This window comes from Cataglyphis hispanica, chromosome 9 (genome assembly GCF_021464435.1).
Source record: "Cataglyphis hispanica isolate Lineage 1 chromosome 9, ULB_Chis1_1.0, whole genome shotgun sequence".
Classification (NCBI taxonomy): domain Eukaryota; kingdom Metazoa; phylum Arthropoda; class Insecta; order Hymenoptera; family Formicidae; genus Cataglyphis; species Cataglyphis hispanica.
Genome location: NC_065962.1, coordinates 1,113,909 through 1,131,332, shown reverse-complemented (window position 1 = coordinate 1,131,332; position 17,424 = coordinate 1,113,909). Strand labels below are relative to the sequence as shown.

Sequence of the window (17,424 nt, the reverse complement as noted above, 5' to 3'; positions counted from 1 at the left end):
GAAGACTGTCTTACCCGCGGTTTTTGAGTCATGATTTTCCCGTCGGGTCTTAGGGCGAATGCTGAGACAGGGACTTGGAGAGTTCTCTTAGGAGAATATCGGATCTACGGTAGATACCCCATCCTCCCCTTGTCCGAAGCTTTCCTCCCTTATGAAGCGACAGCATGGGATAGTATTGCAAGCCAGATGAGAAGCGGAGGACAAATTTTGGAGTAAGAAGATTTATTGGAATCAATTGGGATCTGAATATTGCTGCTCGGTAACCTGTAGCGGTAGCTCAGAGTAAAACAGGAGACCATTGGAGTATCCTGGAGTCTATGCTTTGGAAGAAGAGGATAACGGTCAACTCATGAACTGGTCTATTTTTATTGTCAGGACGACAATCTTGAAGAAGGGGAGCAGTTACGTTTGCCCCTGTATATTTCGTCTATGCGTGTCATCTATGGCAGTTTGTTATACCATCAGGAGATGATTCCCTAACATTTCGCTAAGGGAATTCTGTTGATAAACAACGGCAGACATCTTGTGTTTCGAGCTGCCATTTTAGTCTTGTGACTATGCGCGGATGTCAATCCGCGCAGACGTATTTGTGATTTAAAGCAATATTATTTGTTCTCTATTCCCGTTCTCAGTTTATATTGTTCTGTGTTGCATTAAAGTTCTCGTTTTTTTACAAATAAATGTTGTTATTTATAACGTGGAGTATGAGTGCCATGCGCGATTCGATTTATCTCGATTTCGATCCACGGACACAACTATATATGTATATATATATATATATATATATATATATATATATACACATATATAATTGTGTCCGTGGATCGGATATATATGTATACACACACACACACACGCACGCACGCACGCACGCACGCACGCACGCACGCACACACTACACACATATATGTATATATATAATTATATGTGTATAATGTGTATAATGAGTAAAGAATACAAAATTTATTATATACGAATAAAATTTATTGTATTTATTATATAATGAAAATAGTTGTAAGAGAATAATCTTAAGATATTATAAAGAAATAGAGATGAATAAAAAATAAAAGTTTTAATAACTTTAAAGAGAAATAATAATAGAGAGTGTTATTCTGAATAGAAAAGTCCTGCACCATTTTGTGATTTTCTCAATATTTAAGAAAATATTAATTTTAAAAGATCAGCCAACGAAGTGCTGCGAAAAGCTCGCGGCGCGAAGATGCCTCCCACTGTCAATTGATACTCGGTCCGCGGTGAAGCAATGGGAGGAGCAGTTTGCGAGCATGCTTCGCTATGGCAACCGAAAGAATTACACACATAATGAAAAGATCACATACATAAAACGGAGCGCGCGGACCGAGTATCAATTGACAGTGGGAGGCATCTTCGCGCCGCGAGCTTTTCGCGGCACTTCGTTGGCTGATCTTTTAAAATTAATATTTTCTTAAATATTGAGAAAATCACAAAATGGTACAGGACTTTTCTATTCAGAATAACACAAGATAGCATATATATGGAGGAGTTTATAATTAATTCTTGAAAATGATATTTTATAATATAACTTTATTATACATGGTTAATTTAGAAAAAAATAAGCTATTAAATCGATAATAAAAAATTATAAAATTTTGAAGAAAGTTCGAGTGATGGGGTTTTTTTAAAAAAATAAAAATAAAAATTCTTTTTTTTTATAACTTTAAAGTACTCTTCAAGTCGTTAAACTTTGGTTTAAAAATTTTTTTCTATCTTTTATAGTTTTGATGATATTTGATTCCAAAGAAAAACATAGTTTTTTTTTAAAAGGGTGTTTCACCCCTCAAATGTGAAAACGCACGTATTAAAAAATACGTGTCTCTTAGATCTTTATGTTTAACAACATATTCAAGGAGAATCAAATCGATTCCGGACAGTTGTGAAACATCCCTTGTTAAGTTAGGTTAGGTCTTAGTCATTAAACTCTAAGGGCCATCGTACAAGTTTTTCCGTAACACGTTATGTTAAGTACTTATTATAAACTTAGACTTATGTGTAATTTTAAACTTCAATAAACGCATAAAGCTTATACATTGTGTCAAACTCGTTACATTAAAATTTTCTTTGTGCGTTGGTTGAAGTTTAAGATAGATGTATAAGTCTGAATTTGTCAGTACTTAACATAATAATGTAACGTTACGGAAAAGCTTGTGCGTTGGCCCTATTTCTTAATTTTCGGATCCATAAATATTGCTATATTGTGAGATATTCAGGAAGAATGTAAAACTACATTACATAGACGGATATGCAATCCATATTACATATTATGCTAATTATGATAGATTTTATGACGACACTTTTAAATTGTTTCTTTGCAGACTGATTGGAATATTGAATGATTTTATCTTTAAAAAATTTAATTTTAAAGGCAGTGTATAAAAAAATTAAGAAGAAGAAGATCAATTTAATCTTTTCAATATAAGTTTTGTAATGTATGTATCACTATACATACAGTGATGTATTTGTACAAATTATATAGGTCAAAAAAATAATACAAAACTAAGATATAAGGTATCATTATTATAATTTATTTACGTTCATAAATAAAAATGAGAGAAATATAAAAGTTCTATATTGTAAATGTACTTCTACATTGATAAATAAAAATAAAAAGAAAACTATAGTGCATCCTACAGTGAAATCAGAAATTATATATTATACATTCGTAAATAAAATTAAAAAAACCTATATTGCATCATACATTTTGAAATATTATCAAGCAAATGTTAATATAATTCATAAATAAAAGTAAAAAAAAACTATTAGAAATTATATGATACATGCTGCATTTTATAGTTTGTAAATAAATAAAAAAAATACTATATTGCATCACATAGTGAAATATTCAAATGTTATTATAATTAATATTAATAAATATTATTATAATTTATAAATAAAAATAAAAAAACTATACCAATTACATAAAAAAAATTCTAACTTGTACGCAAAAAAATTATAAAACTTTTAATTTTTTCTTTAAAAAAAACTTTTAAAAGAATGTTTCCTTGGAAAATAATTTCCACTTAAAAAATAAAAATCAAAACTAAATATGAAATCAATAGTTAACTAGCCAAGTACATAAGAAACTAGTTCAGTAGAAAGTTTAGTTTGTAAAGAGTAATTTGAAATAATATTTGTTGTAAAATCAATCTTGCAATTATAAAAATATTATAGATTCTCTGAAGAAAATTAATACTCGCGAGAATTGCAATTGGGCGCCAGATACGGTCTTGCACGTATCAATTTTCGTCGAATACGCGAGATAAGCGCGAAAAAGACGCGAAGAAAGAAGTCGATTTCGTCACGGGCGGACTAGCTCACCTAACGGTAGAGGGGCAGGGCGGATGTTGAACTTACGCGATATGGAAGCAAGAGGCCACACAGATAGAGCGACAAACACGTGAAAACGAAATTAAACTCGTCAAGCGTAACAAATAAATAACAGCTTTATTAATTTAGAAGCGGTGCGTCCGAATGATAAACAAAGATAAACGGAGTTATGCCCGATGTCGATAATTTTGCAGAAGCGAGACTGGGTGTTCGAAACGACTTAGCGCCACCGAAACTAAGACGCCGTTAAATCATAATCGGTCGGGCCGGGGCCCGAGCGCAATTACACCAGGTCGATTATCGGACCCCTCGTGGATCGATAATATTCCGCTCGCTGTTCGGACAGGCTACGCAAGCACCACATGCATCCGGTGCACTCCTAACATGCACCGCGCAGACATCGCTCGAAACGCTCCATACACTATTACGCATTAATCGCGAATTCACTCGATCGCTAATCCACTTCGAACGAGGCATTCGACACCCATAAACCGAATTAATTTCGCGCAAAACACACTCACACTCGACGACTAACCGACGACATACATGATCGCGAAACACACTCACACGGCACGACAAACTACTCACACATACCGGACTTAGACGCTAGACGGGCGACAGATTTCGCGACTATCAGATTACGCCGTATTATCGAACCGCGATCTCCAGAGAGACGACTTACGCTAACTTTATCGCACGATATAAATCGAATCCGCGAAACCAATAATCCAGACGCTTCGGGGCTCGCTTCGTTTGCAGACGTGGCCGTGTCACAATCGCAATTTCGCTAATGCTAACGCGATAAACACCAATAATTTCGAGCCGAGCTCGAACGCACAAATAACGCGAAATCGCGGCCACGACGGCAGAACGAAGGATTCCGAACGCGATCGCGCGTGGCTACTTTATGGCGGGATAACCTCACCGGTAACGATGATCTTCCTTCGGGAATCCGGGGGTTCGGCAGCTTCTCCCTGTTCGGCCTCTCGAGGTCCTGCCGCTATCCCTCGCACCCGCTTATCTCTCGGCCGGGATCCCTCCTCGCTCTCTCACTCACGCTTCTCGCACTTGCTCTCGATCTTTTGGTTTTCGCTGAAACACGTCTAACGCTTTCTCGCGCTCGCGCCAGTCTGACCCGGGAGCACCGCGATCTAGAATCGGTAACGCCGGGCCAGCCGGGGATGCGCAACCGGGGTGCGTATTATCACGACCAATCACGCGATAACACGCGAGGCCGCTGCCTGACGGCAGCTCATGATCGTACCGGGGGCGCGCGCACCCCCGAGATCGCGATCAATATATTTTCCACGGGGCCCTTCGGAGAGGGCCTTGGCGAGTTCCGCCGGGATCTCGGAAACGAGGAACGCAACGGTATCCCTCGCCGACCTCCTCTTTTTCCCGCCATGTCTCGCGGCGATGAAGCTCCTTCGGGATCCTTCGGTGCTCGTCTTCGCACGGTCCTGCGTCGAGGCGCGAGAATCCTCCTTGTCCTCGCGCGCTTCTCGCCACGCTGCTGAATTCGATGGTTGATAATTCCTTTGCTGTTTTTCTTTCGTCCTCCCGAAGGTCCTCTTCCGAGTTGTTGTTATCTTTGTTTTTGCTGCGGCCGTGTTCGCTTCTCCGGTAAAGCTCCCGTGTCGTATCGAAATAAGGAAATAATATCATAATTAAAAAAATGAAATATATCCGACAAATAACGCCCCTCTGGAGGTTTCGGTACGGCTCTAATGTTTTGAGACTGGCGCGGATGCGTTTTCCGCGCTCAACGATCGGAGAGGGATCCGGCGGACGTGCGCGGGACGGCAACGTCACAATATATATATAAAATCATATAAACATAATACTGCTAATTTTTTTACTTGTTAATGTTATGTGCAATTAGAATTCTTTTGATTTATAAAGTATATCTTACAGGATGTTAATAATAATTTGAAAGAAAATTTTTCGTAAACTATAAGTCGGGGCGCGCGTATAAAACAAACTTATAAAGCAAAATATAAAAATAGCTTGGCGTGCCCGTCGTAAACATGGAACTAGATTTGTGTGTCTATACAATATTGCATGTGATATGAAAATTATTTGCATATTATATATATCATATATTTATTTATATAATTATATATATTTTATAAAACATATTTTGCTAATCAAAAGAATTCTAATATAATTATATATATTTTATAACATATATTTTGCAAATCAAAGAAATTCTAATATAATTATATATATTTTATAAGATATATTTTGCAAATCAAAAGAATTCTAATATAATTATATATATTTTATAAGATATATATTTTGCAAATCAAAGAAATCTTAAAATATAATTATATATATTTTATAAGATATATTTTGCAAATCAAGGGAATCCTAATGTAATTATATATATTTTATTCGATATATTTTGCTTTGTAAGTTTATTTTATACGCGCTCCCCGATTTAGAGATTACGAAAAATTTTCTTTCAAATTATACATCCTGTAAGATATACTTTGCAAATCAAAAGAATTCTAATTGCACATAACATTAACAATATGATTTGATATTATAGTACATAACACATTTAATAAATTCTAAAGTAATGTAATATGTAATATACTATTCAAAATTGAACTTATTTCGGAAATCATTCTGTTAATAAAAATTAAATATGTTTTAATTTTAAGGAGAAAATCTGTCTAAAACACTTCTATAAAAATTGACTTTGTGATATCTACTATTTCATAATACAAATCTTTACAAACTGAATTACTTGTAAATACTTGGCCAGTTAATTAGTGATTTTATTTATTTTCTTATTTTTTAGAGAAAAATTTTTTTATTAGTTATTTTTCATAGATAAGTATCTTTTCAACTTTCTGTTGTACAAGGAATATTTTTTATTTACTTGGCGTACTTTTTTTTACCTTTGTGAGGTTTTTTTATTGTGATCTCATTGCTTTTCGTAAAAATTTATATTTTTTCTGCAAAGAATATATATGCGTTTTTAGCATTTCGAGGCCAACTGCACTTTTGTACTTTTAAATCATTTATTAATTGCCATTCGGTACTTTTAGCGCGTGCTATGCTTGCATAATGTCCATCAGTTATACTTTTACTTTGATGAAAAATTTCACTAATGACCTTATATATATTCGCTCCAATACTTAACTTTTCTTTAGGTACAGCTTTAATTTTTTAATCTGTTACTTTAATAATTTTTGTATCATTAATTTTAAATAAAAATAACTGATGATAATACTTCCTGTTATTATTATATCAATCTTTTCAAGTACTGAGACACCATCACAATTGGTACATATTTTTTTAACATTATTCCAATGTGAAAAATTATATTGTATTAATTCTTGTAAAGTATATGATATTTTTTAATTTATAAATGTACATGTACTAATAAATTAAAATTTTAGTAGACCAGTTAAATACTATTATATTTTTTTTTTGATGTTTTTATATAAAACTTTATAAAATTTTGTATAAAATACAAATATTTAATATAATAATACTTTTATTATATAACATAACAATAATTTTCATATAACGTGGAATATTGTATGGACAAGTCTGGATCCATATACACTACTAAAAAAAAATAGGGAACATTTTTCATATTCTAAAATTGGATTATTTTCAAACCTAAATTATACATTATTAAAAAAGATAGGAAACATTTTTCATACCTAAAAATTGGACTATTTTCAAACAAGTTGAACTGAAACTCGACGAAAAATCATTGTACACAAAATTAAAAAACCATTTTAAAGCTTACAGTTTTAACTTTAACGCACTATCAGTAATTTTTAATATTTTTTTATCTTGTTTGTTTTGTACTTTAAAAAAGAACACATTGTTTTGTTCTTTAAAATTACATATTTTTGACACTCTGCAGCTTGATAAAAAAACTCGAAAAATTCAATTTAAGTTCCGTAAACTACAATATTTTGCCTACAAAATGCTTTTTTTAAATTTTTCTACGTTTTTTTTCGACCAAGTTAAACGAGTTTGAAATGTGTATTTTTTGAAAATGAAAAAATGATAAAAATTTTTTTAAAATTACCAATAGCGCTAAAGTTAAAATTTCAAGCTTTATAAAATGCTTTCTTAGTTTTTTGTCTGCGATGATTTTTGGCGGAGTATCGACATTATTTTTAACAAATATTGTTTAGTTTCAAAATTGTGTAACTTAGTAAAAAAAAAAAAGAAAAAGTTTTAAAAAAGCATTTTGTAGGCAAAATAGAAATGTTGTAGTTTATGGAACATGAGATAATTTTTTTAAAAGAAACTTTTTTATCGAGATGCAAAGTATCAAAAATATGTAATTTTAAGAAACAAAACAATGTATTCTTTTTTAAAGTACAGAACAAGGAAGATAAAAAAATTTTTTAAAACCATCGATAGCGCATTAAAGTTGAAACTACAAGCTTTAAAATGCTTTTTTAATTTTATGTACGATGATTTTTCGTCGAGTTTCAACGATTTGAAAATAGCTCAATTTTTAGGGTATAAAAAGTGTTCCTTATTTTTTTAGTAGTTTATTTTATTGCAATCTGGGCACGTCAATTTTTATACTTTGCTTCAGTATAAGTGTTTTATGCGGCTTAGAGTTTACGAAAAATTGTCTTTCAAATTATACATTTTGTAAGACATACTTTGCAAATTAGAGAAATTCTAAACACAAAACAATAGCGCTGTATACGCTGCATAGTGACGTATGACTTTGTTTATATATTTTGCAGTATGTCAATGCGGCGTAGTGGGGTATACATGTACACATTCTCTCTCTCTCTCTCTCTCTCTCTCTCTCTCTCTTTCTCTTCTTTTGTTCATTTATTATTCTTTCATTCCCATTATATTTTTATATTTGTTCAACATTTATTCTTCTATTTTATTCTTATCTTTCTACACGTAAATAAATAAATAAATAAATTTATGTATTTTTATTTTATGCAACATAAATGAGATATACAATACAAGTTATTTTCTTTTTTTACTTTATTATAGTTAAATACAACAAATGTATATACAAAACCACACACACATGTATAATACTTTTAGTTTTACAAATACACAATGTTTCATTTATGCTCTATAAAATAAAGATGGATAAATTAATTTATTATCATGTAGGAAAACAAAAATACAAACAATAAAAATAAAACAAGTAAAAGAATATAATAATGGCAATGAATACAATAAAGAATAAGCAGAGAAAAAAAAGAGAAAGAGAGAGAGAGAGAGAGAGAGAGAGAGAGAGAAAGCATGATTAACGTATAAACAAATAAGTGATATATAATTTTGGTGACAATATTATAAAATAAGGATAAGAATGTTAGGATCAAAATAAGGAATTAAGAAAAATTAAATATATAATTAAAATAGATATTTAAAAAAAACTTTTATTTTATTTCTATTTCATTATAGGTGCATGCGTGCGCGCGTGCGTGCGGCGCGCGTGCGTGTGCGTGTGTGTGTGTGTGTGTGTGTGTGTGTGTGTGTGTGTGTGTGTGTCTGTGTGATAACTAAATATAAATATAAATATAAAATGTACATATCCGGTTGTGTGTTAAAAAAATTGTATGTATTGTGTGTTATAAAATTGTATGTCCGGTTCGTGCGGATGGTAGATGGTCTCAAGCCAAATAATGATATTCGAGCATGTGCGTTGTTGCCACATGGTTAGCAGTATCGAGAAAGAGAGAGAGAAAGAGAGAGAGAGAGAGAGAGAGAGAGAGAGAGAGTGAGAGAGCGAGAACAAGTAAGGAGCAAGCAAGATAACTAACATTAAAGAGTTTCGCAGTCTCACTTCCAAGGCTCGCTTTATCTATAATCTCTCGCGTTATATATCGTTACTGTAAAATTTTTGTTTTTCTCACTTATTGATTCGAAAATAATTACAATGAATTAATGATATTTTACCGATTAAAATAATGCTAAACACGATATAAGTCACATAATTTTTAATTAATTATGTAAATAAAATTATAATTACAATTTTATTAAAAATAATCCGATTTATATCATATTTAGTGTCATTTTAATAGCAAAAATGTAATTAATTCATTACAATTATTTTCAGATATATAAAATGCAAAATATACAATTTTTATTTTCTATAGTAAGGTGACATATATACGTCAAAGATTACAGATAAAGGGTCTGACGAGCGAGATTTCGGAACTCTTTAAATTTGTCAACTCGCTTGTTCCTTCATTCTTTCTTGCTCTCTCTTTTGTCGACTTTTCAGCATCGGCATCTTTCCTTATCTACAAAATATAAATCTTTTATAGAATAAAAACTAAAACTTGCATTTTGCATTTTATCAGTATGAATATAAATATAATGGATTAATGAGAGTCTTGCGATTAAAATGATATCAAACATGACATAAATCGGATTATTTTTAATCAATTATGATTACTTTATAATATATATTTCATTAAAAATTATACGATTTATATCGTATTGAATATCATTTTTATTGCAAGAATGTCATTAATTTATTATATTTATATTCATATTAATAAAATGCAAGTTTAAGTTTTTTTTATAAAATGTTTATATTTTGTAGATAAAAAAAGATCTCCGATGCCGCATCATTCGGATGCCTGCTCGCATCGTCCGCACCGGATATGTACCTGCGCTAATATACGCAGAAGTACTCTTTTGCAATTTTTTTTTCTTTAATATAAAATAATTGCTAAATTGATTTTATAGATAAAAACATTATTTCTATTTTACGAAAGAATTATATAAAATTAACTATTTATATGTATATTAATATGGATTATTCTGTATAATTAATAATAATTGTATTATCTTTGTATAAATTTGAAATTCTTTTTTGTGTACAATTTTTAATATATGGGTGTGAGGACGCAATGAGACGCAAATATAATGAGAAAAGCTTGCTTCTCTTATTATATTAGTATTTTAAAATATTATTAAAATATTATTAGTTACTGGTACAGTATTTAATTAGTCAGAGGCGATTCGTGAGCTGGTTGTTTTTTTTACATCAAATGTAACAAATTTTGCATGTGCGCTTTGATTAAAAAGTAAATGCCAGAGGCGATCAATTCGTGAACTGGTTATTTCACACAAGATGTAATTTGCATGTGTATAAAATAAATGTCAGAGGCCATCAATTCGTGAGCTGGTTGTTTTTTCATATCAAATGCGTTTTGCATATGCACTTTGGTTAAAAAATAAATGCCAGAGGCGATCAATTCGTGGGCTGGAGAGAATATTTTGGAAAAATCTCAAAATATGTGTACTTATGTATAAACTATTAATATATAAACATTCACATTTATGTGGTGAAAAAGTTTATACTGAGCTCTCGATCATATCGATTATATCGATATACTAACGATGGTAAATATTTATTATCGTATTCATAAAGCTTATCATGATATGCAAAAAAATAATAATAAGAAAAAAAATCTCAATGCGAAGATTATCTTTATTGAAGAGACAAAAAGAATATATGGTTGTGTCTCACAAGAATAGGTGATGGAGGGGCCTATTCTTTATTTATAATATTCAAGATATTCGAAAATTCAATATTCAAAATATTGTAAATTCATTATTTTGTCGCGATTGAAATAAATATATAATGTATTTTAAATGTTTGCAAATTTATACTACAAATACATAAACATTTACATATATATCAATTATATATATATTGTGACGTTGCCGTTCCGCACGCGTCCACCGGATCTCTCCCCGATCACTGAGCGCGGAATGCGCGCCCGCTCCAGTCGAAAATCGCGAAAGCCGTACCGAAATCTCCAGAGGGGCGTTATTTGTCAAATTTCGTTATTTTTAATTTCAATTATTATTCTATTATTTCGATATGATATGGGAGTTTTATCGTAGGAGCGGCCGGGAAGACGACCATCAAGACAGCTCGGAAGACGAGTGGCGACCTTCGAGAGGACATGAGATAGAAGGGAATCCTCAACAGCCTCAACAGAATTCTGAAGCATGGTGAGGAGCGCAAAAGGACAAGGGGATCCTTGCGCCTTGACGCAGGACCGTGCAGAGACGTGTCCCCGAAGGACCCCGAAAGAGCTCCACCGCCGCGAGGCGCGGCGGGAGGAAAAGAGGTCGTCGAGAGTCACCAGTGCGTTCCTCGATCCTGAGATCCAGGCGGGACTTGAGCCCGATGAAAATTATTGATCGCTATCTCGGAGATGTGCGCGCCCCTGGTACAATCATGAGCGTGCCCGGAGGCTGCACCCTCGTTATCACGCGATTGGTCGTGATAACACGCATCCCGATTGCGCATTCCCGGCTGGCCCGGCGTTATCAATTCTAGATCGCGACGATCCCGGGTCAGACTGGCGCGGATAGCAGCGTGCGATAGAAGTGTGCTAGCGAGGACGTTTTTCGAGTGTTGGACAAGCATGAGCGAGCGTGGAGAGATCCCGGATGAAAGCGAGGAGAGCGAGTTTGCGGCCGGATACCGACGGATCCCGAGAACGAGGCCAGACGTGGAGAAGCCGTCAGACTCCCGGACTCCCAGGAGGAGAGCATCGTTGCCGGTGAGATTATCCCTGTATCATAGCCACGTTCGTTCTGCCGTCGTGGCCGCAATTTTGTGTTATTTTCGCGTTCGAGCTCCGCTCGGAATTTCAGTGTTTCGCGTCGTCCTTAGCGTAATTACGACTGTGACACGACCACGTCGGCAAGCGATTCGAACACCGAAATGTCTTAAGTATTAGTTTCGCTGATGCAATCATTATTGCGCGTTTTATACCACGTAAGTCTCTTTGGAGATCGCGGATCGGAAATACGACGTAATATAGTAGTCGCGAAATTTCTCTCCCGTCTAGCGTTTAAGTCCGGTATGCGTGAGTAGTCTGTCGCCGAGTGTGAGTGTGTCTCGCGATTATGTATTTCTTTTGTTAGCCGTCGAGTGTGAGTGTGTTTCGTGCGGATATATCTCTGTTTATTATTTTGTCGAATTATATGCGTGAAATGGATGAGCGATAGAGTGATTTCGCGGTTGATACGGAATATCGTACAGAGCGTTGCGAGCAGTATTCGCGCGGTGCATGCTTAGGGGTGCACTGGAGACATGTAGTGAACGTACGGCATGTTTAAATAGCGAGCAATATATTATCGATCCACGAGGGGTCCGATAATCGATCCGGTATAGTTGCAAAAGGCATAGGCCAGACCGACCTTGATTTAACGGCGTCTTATTTTCCGCGGCGCTGAGTTGTCTCTAAAATCCAGTCTTCCGCGAATTTATCGACGCCGAATAATTCACCGCTTACCTTTATGGTTTATTCATCCGGACAAGATTCTTTCACAGTAACAAATTTGTTATTTTCTTGTTACCTCACGAGTTTATCTCTCATTTTACGTGTATTTGTCGCTCTGTCTTTGTCGCCTCTTGCCTCTATATCGCATTTGTTCAACATACAGAGGGGCCCTGCCCCTCTACCGTTAGGTGAGCTAGTCCGCCCGCGATGAAATTTACTTCTTTCTTTCGTATCTTTCTCGTGCCTATCTCGTGTATTTAACGAATTGATACGTTCAAGACCGTATCTGGCGCCCAATTAAAATTCTCGCGAGTTTTAAGGTTTCACGGCACGCGCCGAACACTTTTCACTCCGTTCCCTCCCGGGGTGTAATTATATCCCGATATTCTCTTTTTTGTCCACAATCCTTTTCCTGCATTCCCGTCCGGCGAATCATATTCCCGTTCGTCGGCGCAACCGAACATCCGCGCAACGGAGAGATCGCGACGGCGGATCGCAGCGGTTCGCGGAGGGAAAAGTCGTCGCAATATATATATATATATATATATATATATATATATATATTTTTTATACATATATAAAATATTACATATATATGTATACATAAATAGGTATATATAGAAATATGGACACAAATGACCAAATGGCATTTCTCTTAAAATACATAGAAAAGTAAACGTTATAATGTAAGCAATATTCAATTTATGTTCAAATGCAATAAAGACACATGTATATTTTACTATAATACGCTTAGATATGTTTGGATATATATGCCAGACGATAAAGCAGTAAAAATATATTGTAATATTCTCATTTGAATATATGGAACACAATGGAAAAATTGTGTCTTCTATTATGCATGTTTGAATTAATGTAACACTGTAAATGTCGATAATAGGAAACTACAAATGCCGGTATTATCGGCAATTTAGTAGTCGGCGTTTAGATGAGGGCGCTAATCCGTCGGAGTACGCCCGTCGCTTAGGGATCCTCTTAAAAAGGTAAAAAAACACGCCAAGTACATAAGAAATTCCCAAATTGTACGCAACAAAAAGTTTAATATTTATCTGATAAAAGAAGGGCCGAAACGTCCGCTATATAAAATTAAAATAAATATATTAAAAAATTTATTTTAACCATCTTATAATTTTTTTATAAGCTTGTACATTTAGTACTGCACTTGTGCCATTTCTTTTATATTCTTGAATTAATATTTATCCTTAAAAAATAATTTAAAAAAAATTTTTTTTTTTATAAATAATATTTTCATAAAATTTAAAAAATTAAAAAATAATTTTTCTTTAAAATCTCTGAAAAATAAAATATAAAAATTATAAATATAAATTATAAATATGAAATCAATAGTTAACTAGCCAAGTACATAGAAACAGTTCAGTCTGTAAGGATTTGTAATTTGAAATAGTATTTGTCATAAAATCAATCTTACCTTTATAAAAATATTATAGATTTTTTTGACAAAATCATAATTAAAGATTACACTATTATGTCTTTCTCCCAAATAAATATTTTGTATAATATATAAAATACCACTATTATATTACGGATTTTACAAATAGTAAAATTGTAAGCTTTACTAGATAGGCACCGAACGAAAAGAATTAAGATTAAAATGATATACAAATACTTGGCGTGACCGAACTAAAATAAAAATTTGCAAAAAGTTATCAGAAATTACTATCAATATATTAATTAAAATGTATGATTTATAATGCAACCGGGCACAAATATTTCAAATATTTGTATATCACTTTAGTCTAATCCATTTCGTTCCGTGTCTATCTAGTAAAACTTATGATTTTACTATTTGTAAAATCCGCAATATAATAGTGATATTTTATATATTATATAAAATATTTATTTGAGCATAATAGTGTAATCTTTTAATTTTGATTTTTCCAAAAAAATCTATAATATTTCTATAAATGCAAGATTGATTTTATGACAAATTACTATTTCAAATTACAAATACTTACAAATTGAACTGTTTCTATGTACTTAGCTAGTTAACTATTGGTTTCATATTTAGTTTTTATTTTTTATTTTTTAAGTTATTTCTAAGATAAAAATTATTTTTTAATTTTTTACTTTTTATGAAAAAACTTTATCAAAAAAATTTTTTTTAAATTATTTAAAAAAAATAAATATTAAACTTTTTGTTGCGTACAAGTTGGGAATTTTTTATATACTTGGCGTGTTTTTTTTTTAACATTTGTGATAATTTATAATTTAAAAACTGTGAGAATTTAAGAATATAGAATAATTAACTAAACAATCTAATCAAGTTTAAATTAGTTGTTCATACAATGTAAATTCCGAATCTTTTTAAATAATTGAAAAATTTTAGATTAATCTAATGCATATCTTTATTTTTGTATTTGTAATTACATAAAAGTAATTATATAAAAGAAGTATATGCGTAAGAACAATTATACAAATATGTAATAAAAAATAATTTTCTTTTTCTTTTTTTTTCTGGCAAAATCTCCTATAATTGATCAGGTTTTGTACTAGCAATATTATCGTTAACTATAATTGATTTTTTTAGTTATCTCACTAGATTCAATAAAATTAATACTGTATCTTGTTTCGACTTCTCTTTCCCATACGAACACGAGAAGAACGAGCAATAACAAGTGCTCGCACAAACGAGATGATGATGACTACCTGATGAGGACAACGAAAGAGAGAGAGAGAGAGAGAGAGAGAGAGAGAGAGAGAGAGAGAGAGAGAGTGAGTGAGTGAGTGAGTTTAATCGTTATAACTTGTATTCCGCATCGCTAGGTATGATACTGCCTGCTTAATGTAAAAACCGGTTTGAACTAGAGGATTTTGTCTTATACAATAAATATCATAATTATTTATTTGATTATATAAAATAACAATAGCGATAAAATAAATATAATAATGCTAATACAATTTATTTTCATTTTCGACGAGAAGAAAACATTTTTCGCAAGATCGCATTAAATTTTTCGAAATGCAATGTATACTAATATTAAAAATTAAGTAAATCACATTAGAAAAAATAATATATGATTTTTGCAGTATCGTTAAAAATAAGATAATTACACATATAGAAAAATCGCAAGTACATGTGACTAATTTATATGATATTTATAATTTATATGATATTTATGTTAGTTATCAAAATAAATGTGATAATATTTATATTAAAATATAATGCATGTACATATGTATACACTTACTAAAAGAAATAAAAAACTTTTATACGCTAAAAATTGAATTATTTTTAACGAATGAAACTCGGCGAGAAATCAGATAGGTAAAAAATGAAAAAAGTATTTTAAAGCTTGAAATTTTAACTTTATCATGCTATCAGTAATTTTTAAAAACATTTTATTTCTTTTGTTCTGTGTTTTAAAAGAAACATACGTTGTTTTATTCCTTTAAGTGTATTTCCGACTACAACTCAATAAAAAAATTATTGGGAAAATTTAAATCAAATTCCATAAATGCTATCTTGCCTATAAAACGCTTTTTCTAATTTTTCTATCTTTTTTGTCCGAATCACATAATTTTTAATCTAAATCTGTAGTTTTTAGAAATGATGTCCATACTTGACAAAAAATCATGACAGATAAAAAAAGTATTTTGAAGCTTGAAGATTTAATATCAACAGTTTAAAAAATTTTTTTATTTTCTCAGTTCTGTTCTGTAAAAGAGGATTTCTCTTTGTAACATGCAACGATCATTGCCGTAAAAATAAACAAACAAATGTTGCTAATAATTAAAATACTTGTAAATTTATAATAAAAACAAATGCTTTCTTCCTTATATAAATATGATATGTAATGAATTTTTATACAATTTCTTATATCAAAATGCGACAGTCAAAATAGAATTATCTGTCAGAGATATATATGACATACCGTTTTAGAGTCATCTTTTTAGAGAAAAATTATTTTTTAATTTTTAATTATTTATGTATGAATTATTTATCAAGAAAAAAATTTTTTTTAAATTATTTTTTAAGGACAAATTTTAAACTTTTTGTATACATAGGAATTTTTTATGTACTTGGCATGTTTTTTTTATCTTTGTGATAATTTATAATTTAAAAACTGGGAGAATTTAAGAATATAGAATGATTAACTAAACAATCTAATCAAGTTTAAATTAGTTCAAACCACGTAAATCCCGAATCTTTTTAAACAATTAAAAAATTTTAGTTTAATCTTATGCATATCTTTGTTTTTGTATTTGTAATTACATAAAAGTAATTGCATAAAAGAAATATATGCATTAAAAATAATAATCATACAAATATGTAATAAAAAATAATTTTCTTTTTCTTCTTTTATCCGGCAAAATTTTATCTCGTAAAATTGATCTGGTTTTCTAGCACTATATCATTAACTATGATTGATTTTCAGTTAATCTCACTAGATTCAATAAAATTAATACCTTATCCGGTTTCGACTTCTCTTTCCCAGACGAACAGGAGAAGAACACGCAATAACATGTGCTCGCACAAACGAAGAGATGATGACTACCGAGGACAACGAGTTGTCGATTGCTTTGAGGAAATAGTTTCTTATAGAACTATACACATATAATAATTATACACATACACACACGCACACAAGTTAAAATTTTTTAGCAAACTTCTACAGACGATGGCTTAACCAAGCAAAATAAAGAAAATTTCTGCTTTTTTAGATATTTAATGTTTAAAGAGCAGTTATATTTTTAAAAATATCAAAATAGATATCTAAAATGAAAAATATATTAATATGCTGCCAAT

The 17,424-nt window shown here is 31.6% G+C and overlaps 1 protein-coding gene across 1 annotated transcript in view; it reads right to left on the bottom strand.

Moving 5' to 3' along the window:
• The window catches only part of LOC126851976 (G-protein coupled receptor Mth2-like), a 62,014-nt gene extending 44,852 nt beyond the window's left edge, over window positions 1-17,162 (bottom strand). The window contains exon 1 of the mRNA XM_050596390.1: window positions 17,085-17,162. The gene's annotated coding sequence lies outside the window, so the exon portion shown is untranslated. The remainder of the gene's footprint in view (window positions 1-17,084) is intronic.
• Between the last annotated feature and the right edge of the window lie 262 nt (window positions 17,163-17,424).